Consider the following 12,506-nt stretch of genomic DNA (forward strand, 5'->3'; position numbering starts at 1 on the left):
TTATGAAGCTTCCCTGCCCAACCATGGCTCCAATTCCTCCTTCTGTCCCCGGGAGAAAGCCTCACAGCCGCCGCCCGGAGCTGGATGAACCCCGGGGGCTGTTATTCGGCTCTAAGGCCGCAGCCCCTTTATTATAAAGCCGGCCTTGTGGTTTATTCTCCCACCACGCCCGCCCTCTCTCTCCTACCACGTCCGCTCTGTCCCGACCGCCATCTTCCTCCAGGCGGCCCAGGGACCCAGCTCTACTGCGCCTGCGTACTGGGCCCCTGTCACTCAGGGCGTATTCCCAACCGCGCGGCATTCTGGGTACCCAGAGCCGCCATTGAGGCTGTGAAGAAATTCCTGATAATTGAAACTTTTTTACGCGTATCAGCGGCCTGTCCTCTAAATAACACTATGGGTCTTGGGTGAATGGAGCGGTTGAGGAACAGAAGAGGTGCAATTGGACCAGGAAGTGAGGCGAGGGAAACATTTTTTATTCTTTCATGGGATGTGGGCGCCACTGGCAAGGCCAGCATTTATTGCCCATTCCTAGTTGCCCTTAAGGGGGCGGTGAGCCGCCTTTTTGAACTGCTGCAGTCCGTGTGTGAAGGTACTCCCACAGTGCTGTTAGGGAGGGAGTTCCAGGATTTTGACCCAGCGACAATGAAAGAACAACGCTTTATTTCCAAGTCAGGATGGTGTGTGACTTGGAGGGGATGGTGTTCCCATGCACCTGCTGCCCTTGTCCTTCTAGGTGGAAGAGGTCGCGGGTTATATATTCAAAAATAACCTGGCCGTTGACCTCTGCACCCCCGTTGACATCACAATCACTGTTGCGAGCGGGCACTTTAGGGACTTGAGGACTGTGGTTAGGGGGATACAGTCAGGGGTTGGGGTTAGGGATTACGTTAATGATTCGGGTTAGGATCTTACACTTAGGCTACCAAGGCTAGGAGAGGCTCTCTGGAAGATATGGGGAGCTGGGACTTGTCCATGAGGGTAACCAAATTTATGACAACTTAAAAATTCTAGAGTAAGACTGGAGAAAAGGCCCAAAAATTGAACAATTGGTAGCAGGAAATCCATTAGTCTCCTCTTATCATGGAAAAAACCAAGGAATTGACACACTGTTTAAAACAAAGCTGATTTATTTGGCATATATCCAGAATCAACATCACTAAAACAGATTATCTGGTCATTATCGCATTGCTGTTTGTGGGAGCTTGCTGTGCCCAAATTGGCTGTCACATTTCCTACATTACAACAGTAACTACATTTAAAAAAAAAAGTATTTCATTGACTGTAAAGCACTTTGGGACATCCGGTGGTCGTGAAAGGCGCTATGTAAATGTAAGTCTTTTCTTTTAATATTAAATTCCACCCCAGTTAGAAGAGTTATTAACACCAGCAGAGTGAACATGGTTCAGTCCTGGATGTGATTAACAGCAGAAAAAACAGCAGAATCTAAACCCTGCTGTCACACATGAACTCGCTGGTCTGCCAGCAGGTTGGATGACTGAGTGAATTCCTTCGCACTCACGGAGCAGATGAATGGCCTCCCCCTCGTGTGAACTCGCTGGTGAGCCATAAGGCTGGATGAGCGCCTGAACCTCTTCCCACAGTGAGAGCAACTAAACGATCTCTCATCAGTGTGAACTCGCTGGTGTTTAATCAGACTCACAGAGCGTTTAATGCTTTTCCCGCAGACCAAGCATTTCAAAGGTCTCTCCCCAGAGTGAACTCGCTGGTGTCTCACCAGCTCTGCCGAGTGTTTAAAGCTGTTCCCACATTCAGAGCATTGAAACGGTCTCTCATCAGTGTGAACACGCTGGTGTTTAATCACTCCCTCTGAACTTTTAAATCTGTTCCCACAGTCAGAGCATTTAAAAGGTCTCTCGTCAGTGTGAATACGCTGGTGTTTAATCAGCTCTGCCGAGTGTTTAAAGCTATTCCCACAGTCAGAGCATTGAAATGGTCTCTTGTCAGTGTGAACTCGCTGGTGTCTAATCAAACCCTCAGAGCTTTTAAATTTGCTCCCACAGTCAGAGCATTGAAAAGGTCTCTCATCAGTGTGAACACGCTGGTGTTTAATCACTCCCTCTGAACTTTTAAATCTGTTCCCACAGTCAGAGCATTTAAATGGTCTCTCACCAGTGTGAACTCGCTGGTGATTAATCAGATCTGCAACACATTTAAATCTGTTTCCACAGTCAGTGCAGTTAAATGGTCTCTCGTCAGTGTGAACTCGTTGGTGTTTACTCAGCTCACCAGTGCTTTTAATGCTGATTCCACAGGCAGAGCATTGAAAAGGCCTCTCCCCAGTGTGAACACGCTGGTGTTCAGTGAGATTGGATGAGTGCTTGAATCTTTTTTCGCAGTGAGAGCAACTGAATAGTCTCACATCAGTGTGAACTCGCTGGTGCCTAATCAGTCCCTCAGAGCTTTTAAAGTTGTTCTCACAGACAGAGCATTTAAAAGGTTTCTCATCAGTGTGAACTCTCTGGTGTCTTATCAGGTGACATGGCCAAGTGAATCCCTTCCCACACACGGAGCAGGTGAATGGCCTCTCCCCAGTGTGACTGCATTGATGAGCTTTCAGCTGGGACGGGGAACTGAATCCCTTCCACAGTCCTCACATTTCCTAGGTTTCTCTGTGGTGCGGGTGTCCTTGTGTCTCTCCAGGTTGGACGATCAGTTGAAGCCTCGTCCACACACAGAACACGTGTACGGTTTCTCCCCGCTGTGAATGGTGCGATGTTTTTTCAGGCTGTGTAACTGGTTAAAGCTCTTTCCACAGTCAGTGCACTGGAACACTCTCACTCGGGTGTGTGTGTCTCGGTGCTTTTCCAGTCACACTGATGTTTGAAATCTTTTCCCACAGACAGAACAGACAAACATTTCTTCTTCCACTTTCAAAGGCCGATGATATTCGGATCCTGATGAATCGAGTGACTCTGTCAGATCTTGTTGTGATGTTTGGTTTGAGTTTCCTGACTGCAATTTCAGCCTTCAAATACCCTGTAAAAGGAGTTTACAAAAGCCATCACTGTAAGTGCAGGATAGAAATTCAGAACAGACAATTCTAGTTTCTATGGAACAATCTTTCCTCTCTTGTTCCCCCAAAGCTGTAAATCCCCGTCCCACACACTCTCCCTCCTCCCTGTGCTGAAATCCAAACCCATCGCACCATCGCCAACATTTTTTTCCTGCACTCCCAGTTTTCTCCCTCCCTCTGTTCTGGTTGGGTTCAGTTCTACACCCGCTGTGGGGACTTGACATCAGCTGCTGAAACCCTGGTCTGTGCCTGTGACACCTCCAGACTTCACTACACCAATGCTCTCCCAGCTGGCCCCCTCCTTCACCCTCTGTAAAACCACCTGTCTCTGCCCCTGTCTCCGCCCATCAGCTGCTGAAACCCTGGTCCGTGCCCGTGTCACCTCCAGACTTCACTACACCATTGCTCTCCCTGCTGGCCCCCTCCTTCACCCTCTGTAAACTTCAGCTCATCCAAAACTCACCTGCTGTATTTTAACTCGCACCAAGTCCTGTTCACCCATCACCCCTGTGCTCACCGACCTACACTGGCTCCTGGTCCAGCAATGCCTCAAGTTTAACATTGTCTTCCTTGTTTCCCAGTAATACACAAAATCAACCGCACTACCCTCATCAACCCTCTGTTAATTCATCAAAGAACTCAATCAAGTTAGTCAAACAAAATTTACTTTAACAAATCCACGCTGAGTTTCATTTATAAACCCATATTTTCCAAATGCCAATCAATTTTGTCCCGGATTATTGTCTCTAATAGTTTCCTTTACTGACTGGCCTGTAGTTGCATGGTTTATCCAGCTCTCGCTTTTTAAACAGGTGTGTAATATTTGCAGTCCTCCAGTAACACCTCCATATCGAACGAGGATGGGAAGATTGTGGTCAGAGCCTCCTTAATTTCAACCCTTACTGCCCTCAGTAACCTAGAATGCATCCCATCCATCTGGGTGCCTTTTCTACTTTGAGGCCTGCCAACCTGTTAAGTGCCTCCTCTTTATCTATTTTTATTATATGTAATATCGCTACTACCTCCTTTTACTGCTATATTGGCAGCGTCTTCTTCTTTAGGCCAGGAGAGCTCAGCCCCGTGTTATGCTCCTCTTGCTCTTTGTGGGAATTCAGGGACACTGCCGGTGTCCCTGGTGACCACGTGTGCCAGAAATGCATCCAGCTGCAGCTACTAGCAGACTGCATTGCGGCGCTGGAGCTGCGGATGGATGGGCTTTGGAGCATTCACGATGCTATGAGGGTCGTGGATAACACGTTTAGTGAGTTGGTCACACCACAGGTAAGGGCTGCACAGGCAGAAGGGAAATGGGTGACCATCAGGCAGAGCAGTAGAGGCAGGCAGGTAGTGCAGGGAACCCCTGTGGCCATCCCCCTCTCAAACAGGTATACCGATTTGGATACTGTTTAGGGGGATGACTTACCAGAGGAAGGCAGAAGCGGCCAACTTCCTGGCACCAGGGGTGCTTCTGCTGCTCAGGAAGGGAGGAAAAAGAGTGGGAGAGCAATAGTGGTAGGGGATTCTATCGTAAGGGGTACAGATAGGCATTTCTGTGGCCGTAGATGTGACTCCAGGATGGTTTGTTGCCTCCCTGGTGCCAGGGTCAAGGATGTCACTGAATGGCTTCAGGGCATTCTGAAGGGGGAGGGTGAACAGTCAGAGGTCGTGGTTCACATTGGGACCAATTACATGGGTAGGAAGAGGGATGAGGTCCTGCAGCAAGAATTTAGGGAGCTTGGTAGCAGATTAAAGAGCAGGACCTCAAAGGTTGTAATCTCTGGATTACTCCCGGTGCCACGTGCTAGTGAGTATAGGAATAGGAGGATAGAGCAGATGAATGCGTGGCTAAAGAGTTGGTGCAGGAGGGAGGGCTTTAGTTTCCTGGATCATTAGGCCTGCTTCTGGGAAAGGTGGGACTTGTACAAGTCGGACGGGTTGCACCTGAACCAGAGTGGGACAAATATCCTTGCGGGGAGGTTTGTTAGCACTGTTCGGGGGGGTTTAAACTAAAATGGCAGGGGGTTGGGAACCTGAGCAGGGAGACAGAGGAAAGGGAAACAGGGATAAAAGCAAAAGATAGGAAGGAGAAAAACAAAAGTGGCAGTCAGAGAAATCAACGGTTTAAATCAAACGTGGCCACAGTAAATAATAATTCTAATGGGCCAGAAATTCGTGAACGGGGCTTGCCGCACGTGCAAGCCCCATATATGCACTTACCCGACGCTCCTGCCGATCACCTCCAGGGACGCCTGGAATTGGTGTTTCAAAAAGAAGAATCCCGGGCAGCGTATGACGTCACGCCGCCCAGGAGTGCAGCCAGCGCGAAGCCTGGAGCGTGCAGTGCAAGTGAGACACACCCCTTAAGGTCTCATTGTAGTAGGACACGCCCCCAATCTCTCCAAGCAGCTGCAGAGGACTTTGTAGTTACACAGCTGCAGGGAAAGTAAGTTATCTGCTATTTTATGAATGTTTTGTGAACTTTTATAAAATTTTAAAAACGTTTACATTATTTTGAAGAATCTGAAGTAGTTTTAAACAGAATTAAAGCAATTTAAAGACTTTTAAAAGCCCTAAAAGAATTTTTTTAATTCCATGTATTTATTTAGCAATGTCGTCGTCATACGTGTCTTCACACTGTTCCCTTTGGGGAACTGTATGAAGTGGTGGAAGGATTTATGGCCATGATTAACGCTCATTCCGTGACCGTAACCATCTTTGAACCAGCCATTAGGGCGGTTAGTCCTATGGCGGGAGGGTTTTACGGGCTCCCACAAGCTATACAAGGAGGGGGGGCCACCCACACCCACGGACGCAAATATCCCACTGGATGTCAACCCAGAATTTAGAGCCGGAGCTCCGACTCCACTTGCCGGGACTGTCTGGAGCAGGGTTCGAAACCCTACCCTGATCTGGTCCAGCGGCGGGGATCCTACCGCTATGCCAAAGGCCCAATCCGATTAGCAACGTGAAATGGCTGGAATGAGCACAATTCACAGCATTAAAAGAACTCACAATTGAACTGATGATGACCTCAGCAATCTCCTCAAGGAGGTGGAGGCGCAGCGCCTGCTCATCATTGGTAATGAGAAGTCAAAGGCGCCGCAAAAAGGGCAGATGATAGCTTGGTCTTTCAAGTGGCAGCATAGGGCTCCAGTCACGGGGAGGGAAAAGGCGCAGGAAACGTATGGGTGTCACCTTTTGTGCGGAGTGGGCCTTTTGCGTAGCAGTAAGCATCCCCGCCGCTGGGCCAGAAGGAGTAGGGTTTCGAACCCCACTCCAGACAGTCCCGGCAAGTGGAGTCGGAGCTCCAACTATAAATTCTGGGTGGACATCCAGCGGGATACTTGCGTCCGTGGGTGTGGGTGGCCCCCCCACCTCAGATGGGTTGTGGGAGCCCGTAAAACCCTCACGCCATAGGACTAACCACCCTAATGGCTGGTTCAAAGATGGTTACGGTCACGGAATGAGCGTTAATCACGGCCATAACTCCTTCCACCACTTCATACAGTTCCCGAAAGGGAACAGTGTGAGGATATGTACGACGATGACCTCTTGCGCAATGCACCTCCTTGGACCCTCAGTCGCAGATGCGAGGGGGCAAATCGTGCAATTGTTAAATTTTTCATTTTTTTTACATGTAAAATGTTGGCCCAGTAATTCCCTTCCAAATGCGCGAGTACGGTCGGGGTACTTACGCGTCTGGCCGGAGGAAATGCCAGTTTTCAGCATGCACAGCGCATGCGGGGAAAACCGGCATTTCCTGTCCTCTGAACGAAGGGGTTCAGAGGCAAAACGCGTGCGCAGTAAAATTCGCCGCTTTCATTCATGATTTCAGTGAGGTCAAGTCCTTACAACTTACACATGAAAAAAGCATGGGTACAGTTGCTCCAGAGGCTGCGGAGGAAGATATTTCTTATCGTGGAGCTTCTGAAATTATGTATGTCTGTATATATTCCTTTGCGTGTTATGTATATATTCCTTTACTTATGTGTATGAATGTATTATTTAATTATGACTTTCAGAGAAAGTAACTTATTGGAAAATCATAATTAAAAACATACATTCATACACATTAGTAAAGGAATATAAAACATACATACATATACGTAAAGGAATATATGCGGACATACATACATAATTACTTATTACTGATGAAAAGTTTCTTTCTTAAAAGTGCTGGAAATGTTACATTACTCATTTTAGAACACTCATTTTCCATTCCATTCACACAGCCACAATTGCTCCTTCTACCTACCGTTCTGAAAACCCGTTTAAAAAAAAAAATTTAAACTTTAAAACTTACTTAAAATTTCTTAAAATAACTTCCCTCCCTTTCCCAAACAAAAATATTGCCTTTCAGAAGCTCCACGATAAAATACATCTTCCTCCGCAGCCTTGGAACAACTTTACACCTGCTTTTTTCAAGTGTAACTTGTAAGGACTTACCCTCACTGAATCCATGAATGAAATCTACGAAGTTCACTGCGCAAGCGCTGCCTGTGCAGTCGCACGCGCTGTGCCTATGAACCCCTTCGTTCCGAGGTCTGGAAATGTCAGCGTTCCCCGCATGCGCTGTTCATGCTGAACGCCGGCATTTCCAACGGCCAGATGCGTGAGTACCCCGACCGTACTCACGCCTTTGGTCACGAATTTCTGGCCCAATAGGTCTAAGTGCGTTAAAAAAACAAGCCTGAAGGCTTTGTGTCTTAATGCGAGGAGCATTTGTAATAAGGTGGATGAATTGGCTGCGCAAATAGAGGTAAAATAATATGATTTGGTTGGGATTACGGAAACGTGGCTCAAGGATGGCCAAGACTTGGAACTCAACATCCAGGGGTATTCGATATTCAGGAAAGATAGGCAAAAAGGAAAGGGAGGTGGGGTAGCATTACTGGTTAAAGAAGGGATTAATACAATTGTAATGAAGGATATTAGCTCTGATGATGTGGAATCTGTATGGGTAGAATTGAGAAATACTAAGGGGAAAAAAACATTAGTGGGAGTGGTATATAGACCTCCCAACAGTAAGGCGGAGGTTGGGGATGGCATTGAAAGGGAAATTAAAGAAGCGTGCAATAAGGGCACAGCAGTCATCATGGGTGACTTTAATCTACATATAGATTGGGCCAACCAAATTAGTAACAATACTGTGGAGGAGGAATTCCTGGAGTGTTTACGGGATGGTTTCCTGGACCAATGTGTCGAGGAACCAATCAGAGATCAGGTTATCTTAGACTGGGTATTATGTAACGACAAAGGATTAATTAGCAATCTTGTTGTACGAGGCCCCTTGGGTCTGAGCGATCATAATATGATCGAATTCTTCATTAAGATGGAGAATGAAGTAGTTGACTCAGAGACTAGGGTCCTCAATTTAAATAAAGGAAACTACAATGGCCTGAGGAGCGAGTTGGGTAGGATTGATCGGGGAATGGCACTCAAAGGGTTGACGGTGGATAGGCAATGGCAAACATTCAAAGACCGAATGGATGAGCTACAGAATTTGTTCATCCCAGTTTGGCATAAAAATAAAACAAAAAAGGTGACTCAACCGTGGCTAACAAGGGAAATTAGGGATATCATAAGATCCAAGGAGACGACATATAAATTGGCCAGAAAAAGCAATAATCCTGAGGGTTGGGAGCAGTTTAGGATTCAACAAAGGAGGACAAAGGGATTAATTAAGAAAGGGAAAATAGAATACGAGAGTAAGCTTGCAGGGAACATAAAAACTGACTGTAAGAGCTTTTATAGATATGTGAAGAGAAAAAGATTGGTGAAGTCAAGCGTAGGTCCCTTACAGTCAGAATCAGGGGAATTTATAATGGGAAACAAAGAAATGGCAGGCCAAATAAATTCATACTTTGGTTCTGTCTTCACAAAGGAAGACACAAATAACCTCCCAGAGATGCCGGGGAACATAGGGCCTGATGAAAGGGTGGAACTGAAAGAAATCAGTATTTGTAGGGAAATGGTGTTTGGAAAATTGATGGGACTAAAGGCCGATAAATCCCCAGGGCCTGATAATCTACATCCCAGGGTACTTAAGGAAGTGGCCCTGGAAATAGTAGATGCATTGCTGGTCATCTTCCAGAACTCGATAGACTCTGGAACAGTACCCATGGATTGGAGGGTAGCTAATGTTACCCCACTATTCAAAAAAGGTGGTCGAGAAAAAGCGGGGAATTATAGACCGGTAAGCCTGACATCGGTAGTGGGGAAAATGCTAGAATCTATTATAAAAGATGTAATAGCAGAGCACTTGGTAAGCAGTGACAGGATCGGACAAAGTCAACATGGATTTACAAAAGGTAAATCATGCTTGACGAATCTACTGGAATTTTTTGAGGATGTAACTGGTAAAATAGATAAGGGAGAACCAGTGGATGTGGTGTATTTGGACTTTCAGAAGGCTTTCGATAAGGTCCCACATAAGAGATTAGCGTGCAAAATTAAGGCACATGGGATTGGGGGCAAGGTATTGACTTGGATAGAGAACTGGTTGGCGGACAGAAAGCAAAGAGTTGGAATAAATGTGTCGTTTTCCGAGTGGCAGGCAGTGACTAGTGGGGTACCGCAAGGATCGGTCCTAGGACCCCAGCTGTTCACAATATATATTAATGATCTGGACGAGGGAATTGGATGTAATATCTTCAAATTTGCAGACGACACAAAGCTGGGTGGGAGGGTAAGCTGTGAGGAGGATGTCGTGAAACTCCAGTACGATTTGGACAGATTGGGTGATTGGGCAGAAACATGGCAAATGCACTATAATGTGGATAAATGTGAGGTTATCCACTTTGGTGTCAAAAACAGGAAGGCAGATTATTATTTGAATGGCAATAGATTGGGAGAAGGGGGAGTGCAAAGAGACCTGGGTGTTCTTGTGCACCAGTCGCTGAAGGTAAGCATGCAGGTGCAGCAGGCGGTTAAGAAGGCAAATGGTATGTTGGCCTTCGTAGCAAGAGGGTTCGAGTACAGGAACAAGGATGTCTTGCTACAGTTGTACAGGGCCTTGGTGAGACCGCACCTTGAGTATTGTGTGCAGTTTTGGTCGCCTTACCTGAGGAAGGACGTTCTTGCCATGGAAGGAGTGCAGCGAAGATTCACCAGGCTGATACCTGGGATGGCAGGAATGACATATGAGGAGAGATTGGGTCGATTGGGCTTATACTCACTGGAGTTTAGAAGATTGAGAGGGGATCTCATCGAAACTTATAAAATTCTGTCAGGCCTGGACAGACTAGATGCAGGAAGGATGTTTCTGATGGCCGGGGAGTCCAGAACCAGGGGTCATAGTCTAAGGATAAGGGGTAAGCCATTTAGGACTGAAATGAGGAGGAATTTCTTCACCCAGAGAGTGGTGAACCTGTGGAATTCTCTGCCACAGAGGGCGGTGGAGGCCAGTTCATTAAATATATTCAAAAAAGAGTTGGATATATTTCTTAAGGCTAAAGGGGTCAAGGGATATGGGGAGAAAGCAGGGACAGGGTACTGAATTTGGATGATCAGCCATGATCTCATTGAATGGTGGAGCAGGCTCGAGGGGCCGAATGGCCTACTCCTGCTCCTATTTTCTATGTTTCTATGTTTCTATGTTTAGTGAAGACAGATGCAACGTACTAATTTAGAACCTCAACCATGACCTCTGCCTCGACAAGAATATCTCCTATTTGGTCCTTAACCGCCCCCACCCTTCCTTTGACAACCGTTTTACTATTTCAGGAATTTCTCCCCCTCAGTGACCTTTACAGTGTTACTATCACAGTCTATATTCGGATAATTGAAAGCCCCCATTATCACTACACTGTAGTTCCTGCATCTCTCTGTAATTTGCCTGCAAATTTGCTTCTCTATCTCCTTCCCACTATATGATAGCCTATAGTATACACCCAGTAGCGTAATAGTCCCGCTATTGCTCCTTAAATCTAAACAAATAGATTGTTTTGGACCTCTCACATACATCATCCCTCTCCAGAGCTATAATACTTGATTTGATCAATACTACCATCCCATTTTCCTTCCCTGAATATCTGGTAGCTAGGAATATTGAGTTCCCAATCCTCCCCTTGTTTGAGCCAGGTCTCTGTCCTTGCCACTTTATCAGAGTCCCATGTGGCTGCTTGTGCCTGCAGTTCACCAATGTTATTTACCACATCCCGTGCATTTACACACATGCACTCCAACTCCATCTTAGACTGCCTCACATTTGGCCTGTCTGATCCCTCCTATTTCTGAATGATTCTTTACTCTACTGATATTTCTCTCTCCCAATTCTCTGTGCACTTTGTTTCACCTCTCTAATGTTCCATCGTGGTGCCCAACCCCTAATGATGGTCAACAACAGTGTTCCTAGCAAGGATCCCTGCAGGACAACACTTCTCACTTTCTGCCACTCCGAGAAACTTCCCGTAACTTCAAACCAACGATTTATTTTTTGTAGCGGAATTTGCGTCCATTCTGCTCACCGGCCCTTAAATCTAAACAGCCTGATCTTAGCCAACTTGTAGATTGTCCATATTGCAGGTCCACACACTGATTTTTGAAAATTATTTATTCATTCATTTTTGTTATTGCCCCCTCCGGCCCAAACTTCGATGCGAGAAAAAAATCTGTTCCCCAATTGGGGCTTTCAATGGCGGTGCATTAACCCAGAATCCGCCGGGCGGGGGAAAGTGCCCTATCAATGACGACAGGAGCCCAGTGCGGCGGCGCAGTAACTGGGTGTGCTCTGAGCATGCGCAGTGCGAGTGGTGGCGATGGATTGAGCGGAACAGGCGGGTCAGCGGCCGGGAGCCAGATGGAGGTTGTGGGAGCAGGGGACGGATTGGACCCGCGGGTGAGTTTAAAAGATTTATAAAAATCTGGTGTAGACCTGAGGCCCCGAATAAGAGCCACAGGCCCCGTGTTTCCCCGGTTACAGGCCCGTTCAGTGACCGCCCGGGTCAGCGGGGTCACTGGCCGCCATCTTGGACAGGGCGGGTCTCACGGCGCATGCGCGGTACTTTGTGCAGGAACAAGGAGTGGGCGGGGCTTCAGGGTCTCTGTCAGTTTGATTGGATGACATGTTTCTCCCACATTAGTGGCCCCTGAAAGGGAACCTTGTTGGGCTGATTCTTGTCTGGTGACCCTGGGGCAACCCAGTCTCACCCTATTGGTCCATCCAAAAAGGCCCAGTGACCAGCAGAGAAAATCAGCAGCTCATTGATTTTATTCTCACTCTGCACACAACGGGTGTAGAACTGAACCCAACCAGAGTAGAGGGAGGGGGAAACTGGGAGTGGAGGAAAGAAATGTTGGAGATGGTGCGATGGGTTTGGATTTCAGCACAGGGAGGAGGGAGAGTGCGTGGGACGGGGATTTACAGCTTTGGGGGAAAAAGAGAGGAAAGAATGTTCGATAGCAAAATACTGCGGATGCTGGAAATCCTAAATAACAACAGAAAATGCTGGAAAAACTCAGCAGGCCA

At 47.0% G+C, this 12,506-nt stretch overlaps 1 pseudogene; it reads right to left on the minus strand.

Moving 5' to 3' along the window:
* Positions 1 to 1,118: 1,118 nt before the first annotated feature.
* LOC147118754 (uncharacterized) lies at positions 1,119 to 3,730 on the minus strand (annotated as a pseudogene).
* Positions 3,731 to 12,506: the final 8,776 nt, after the last annotated feature.

Source organism: Somniosus microcephalus, chromosome 4 (assembly GCF_052327205.1).
Source record: "Somniosus microcephalus isolate GS21.2 chromosome 4, FLI_Smic_1.0, whole genome shotgun sequence".
NCBI lineage: Eukaryota > Metazoa > Chordata > Chondrichthyes > Squaliformes > Somniosidae > Somniosus > Somniosus microcephalus.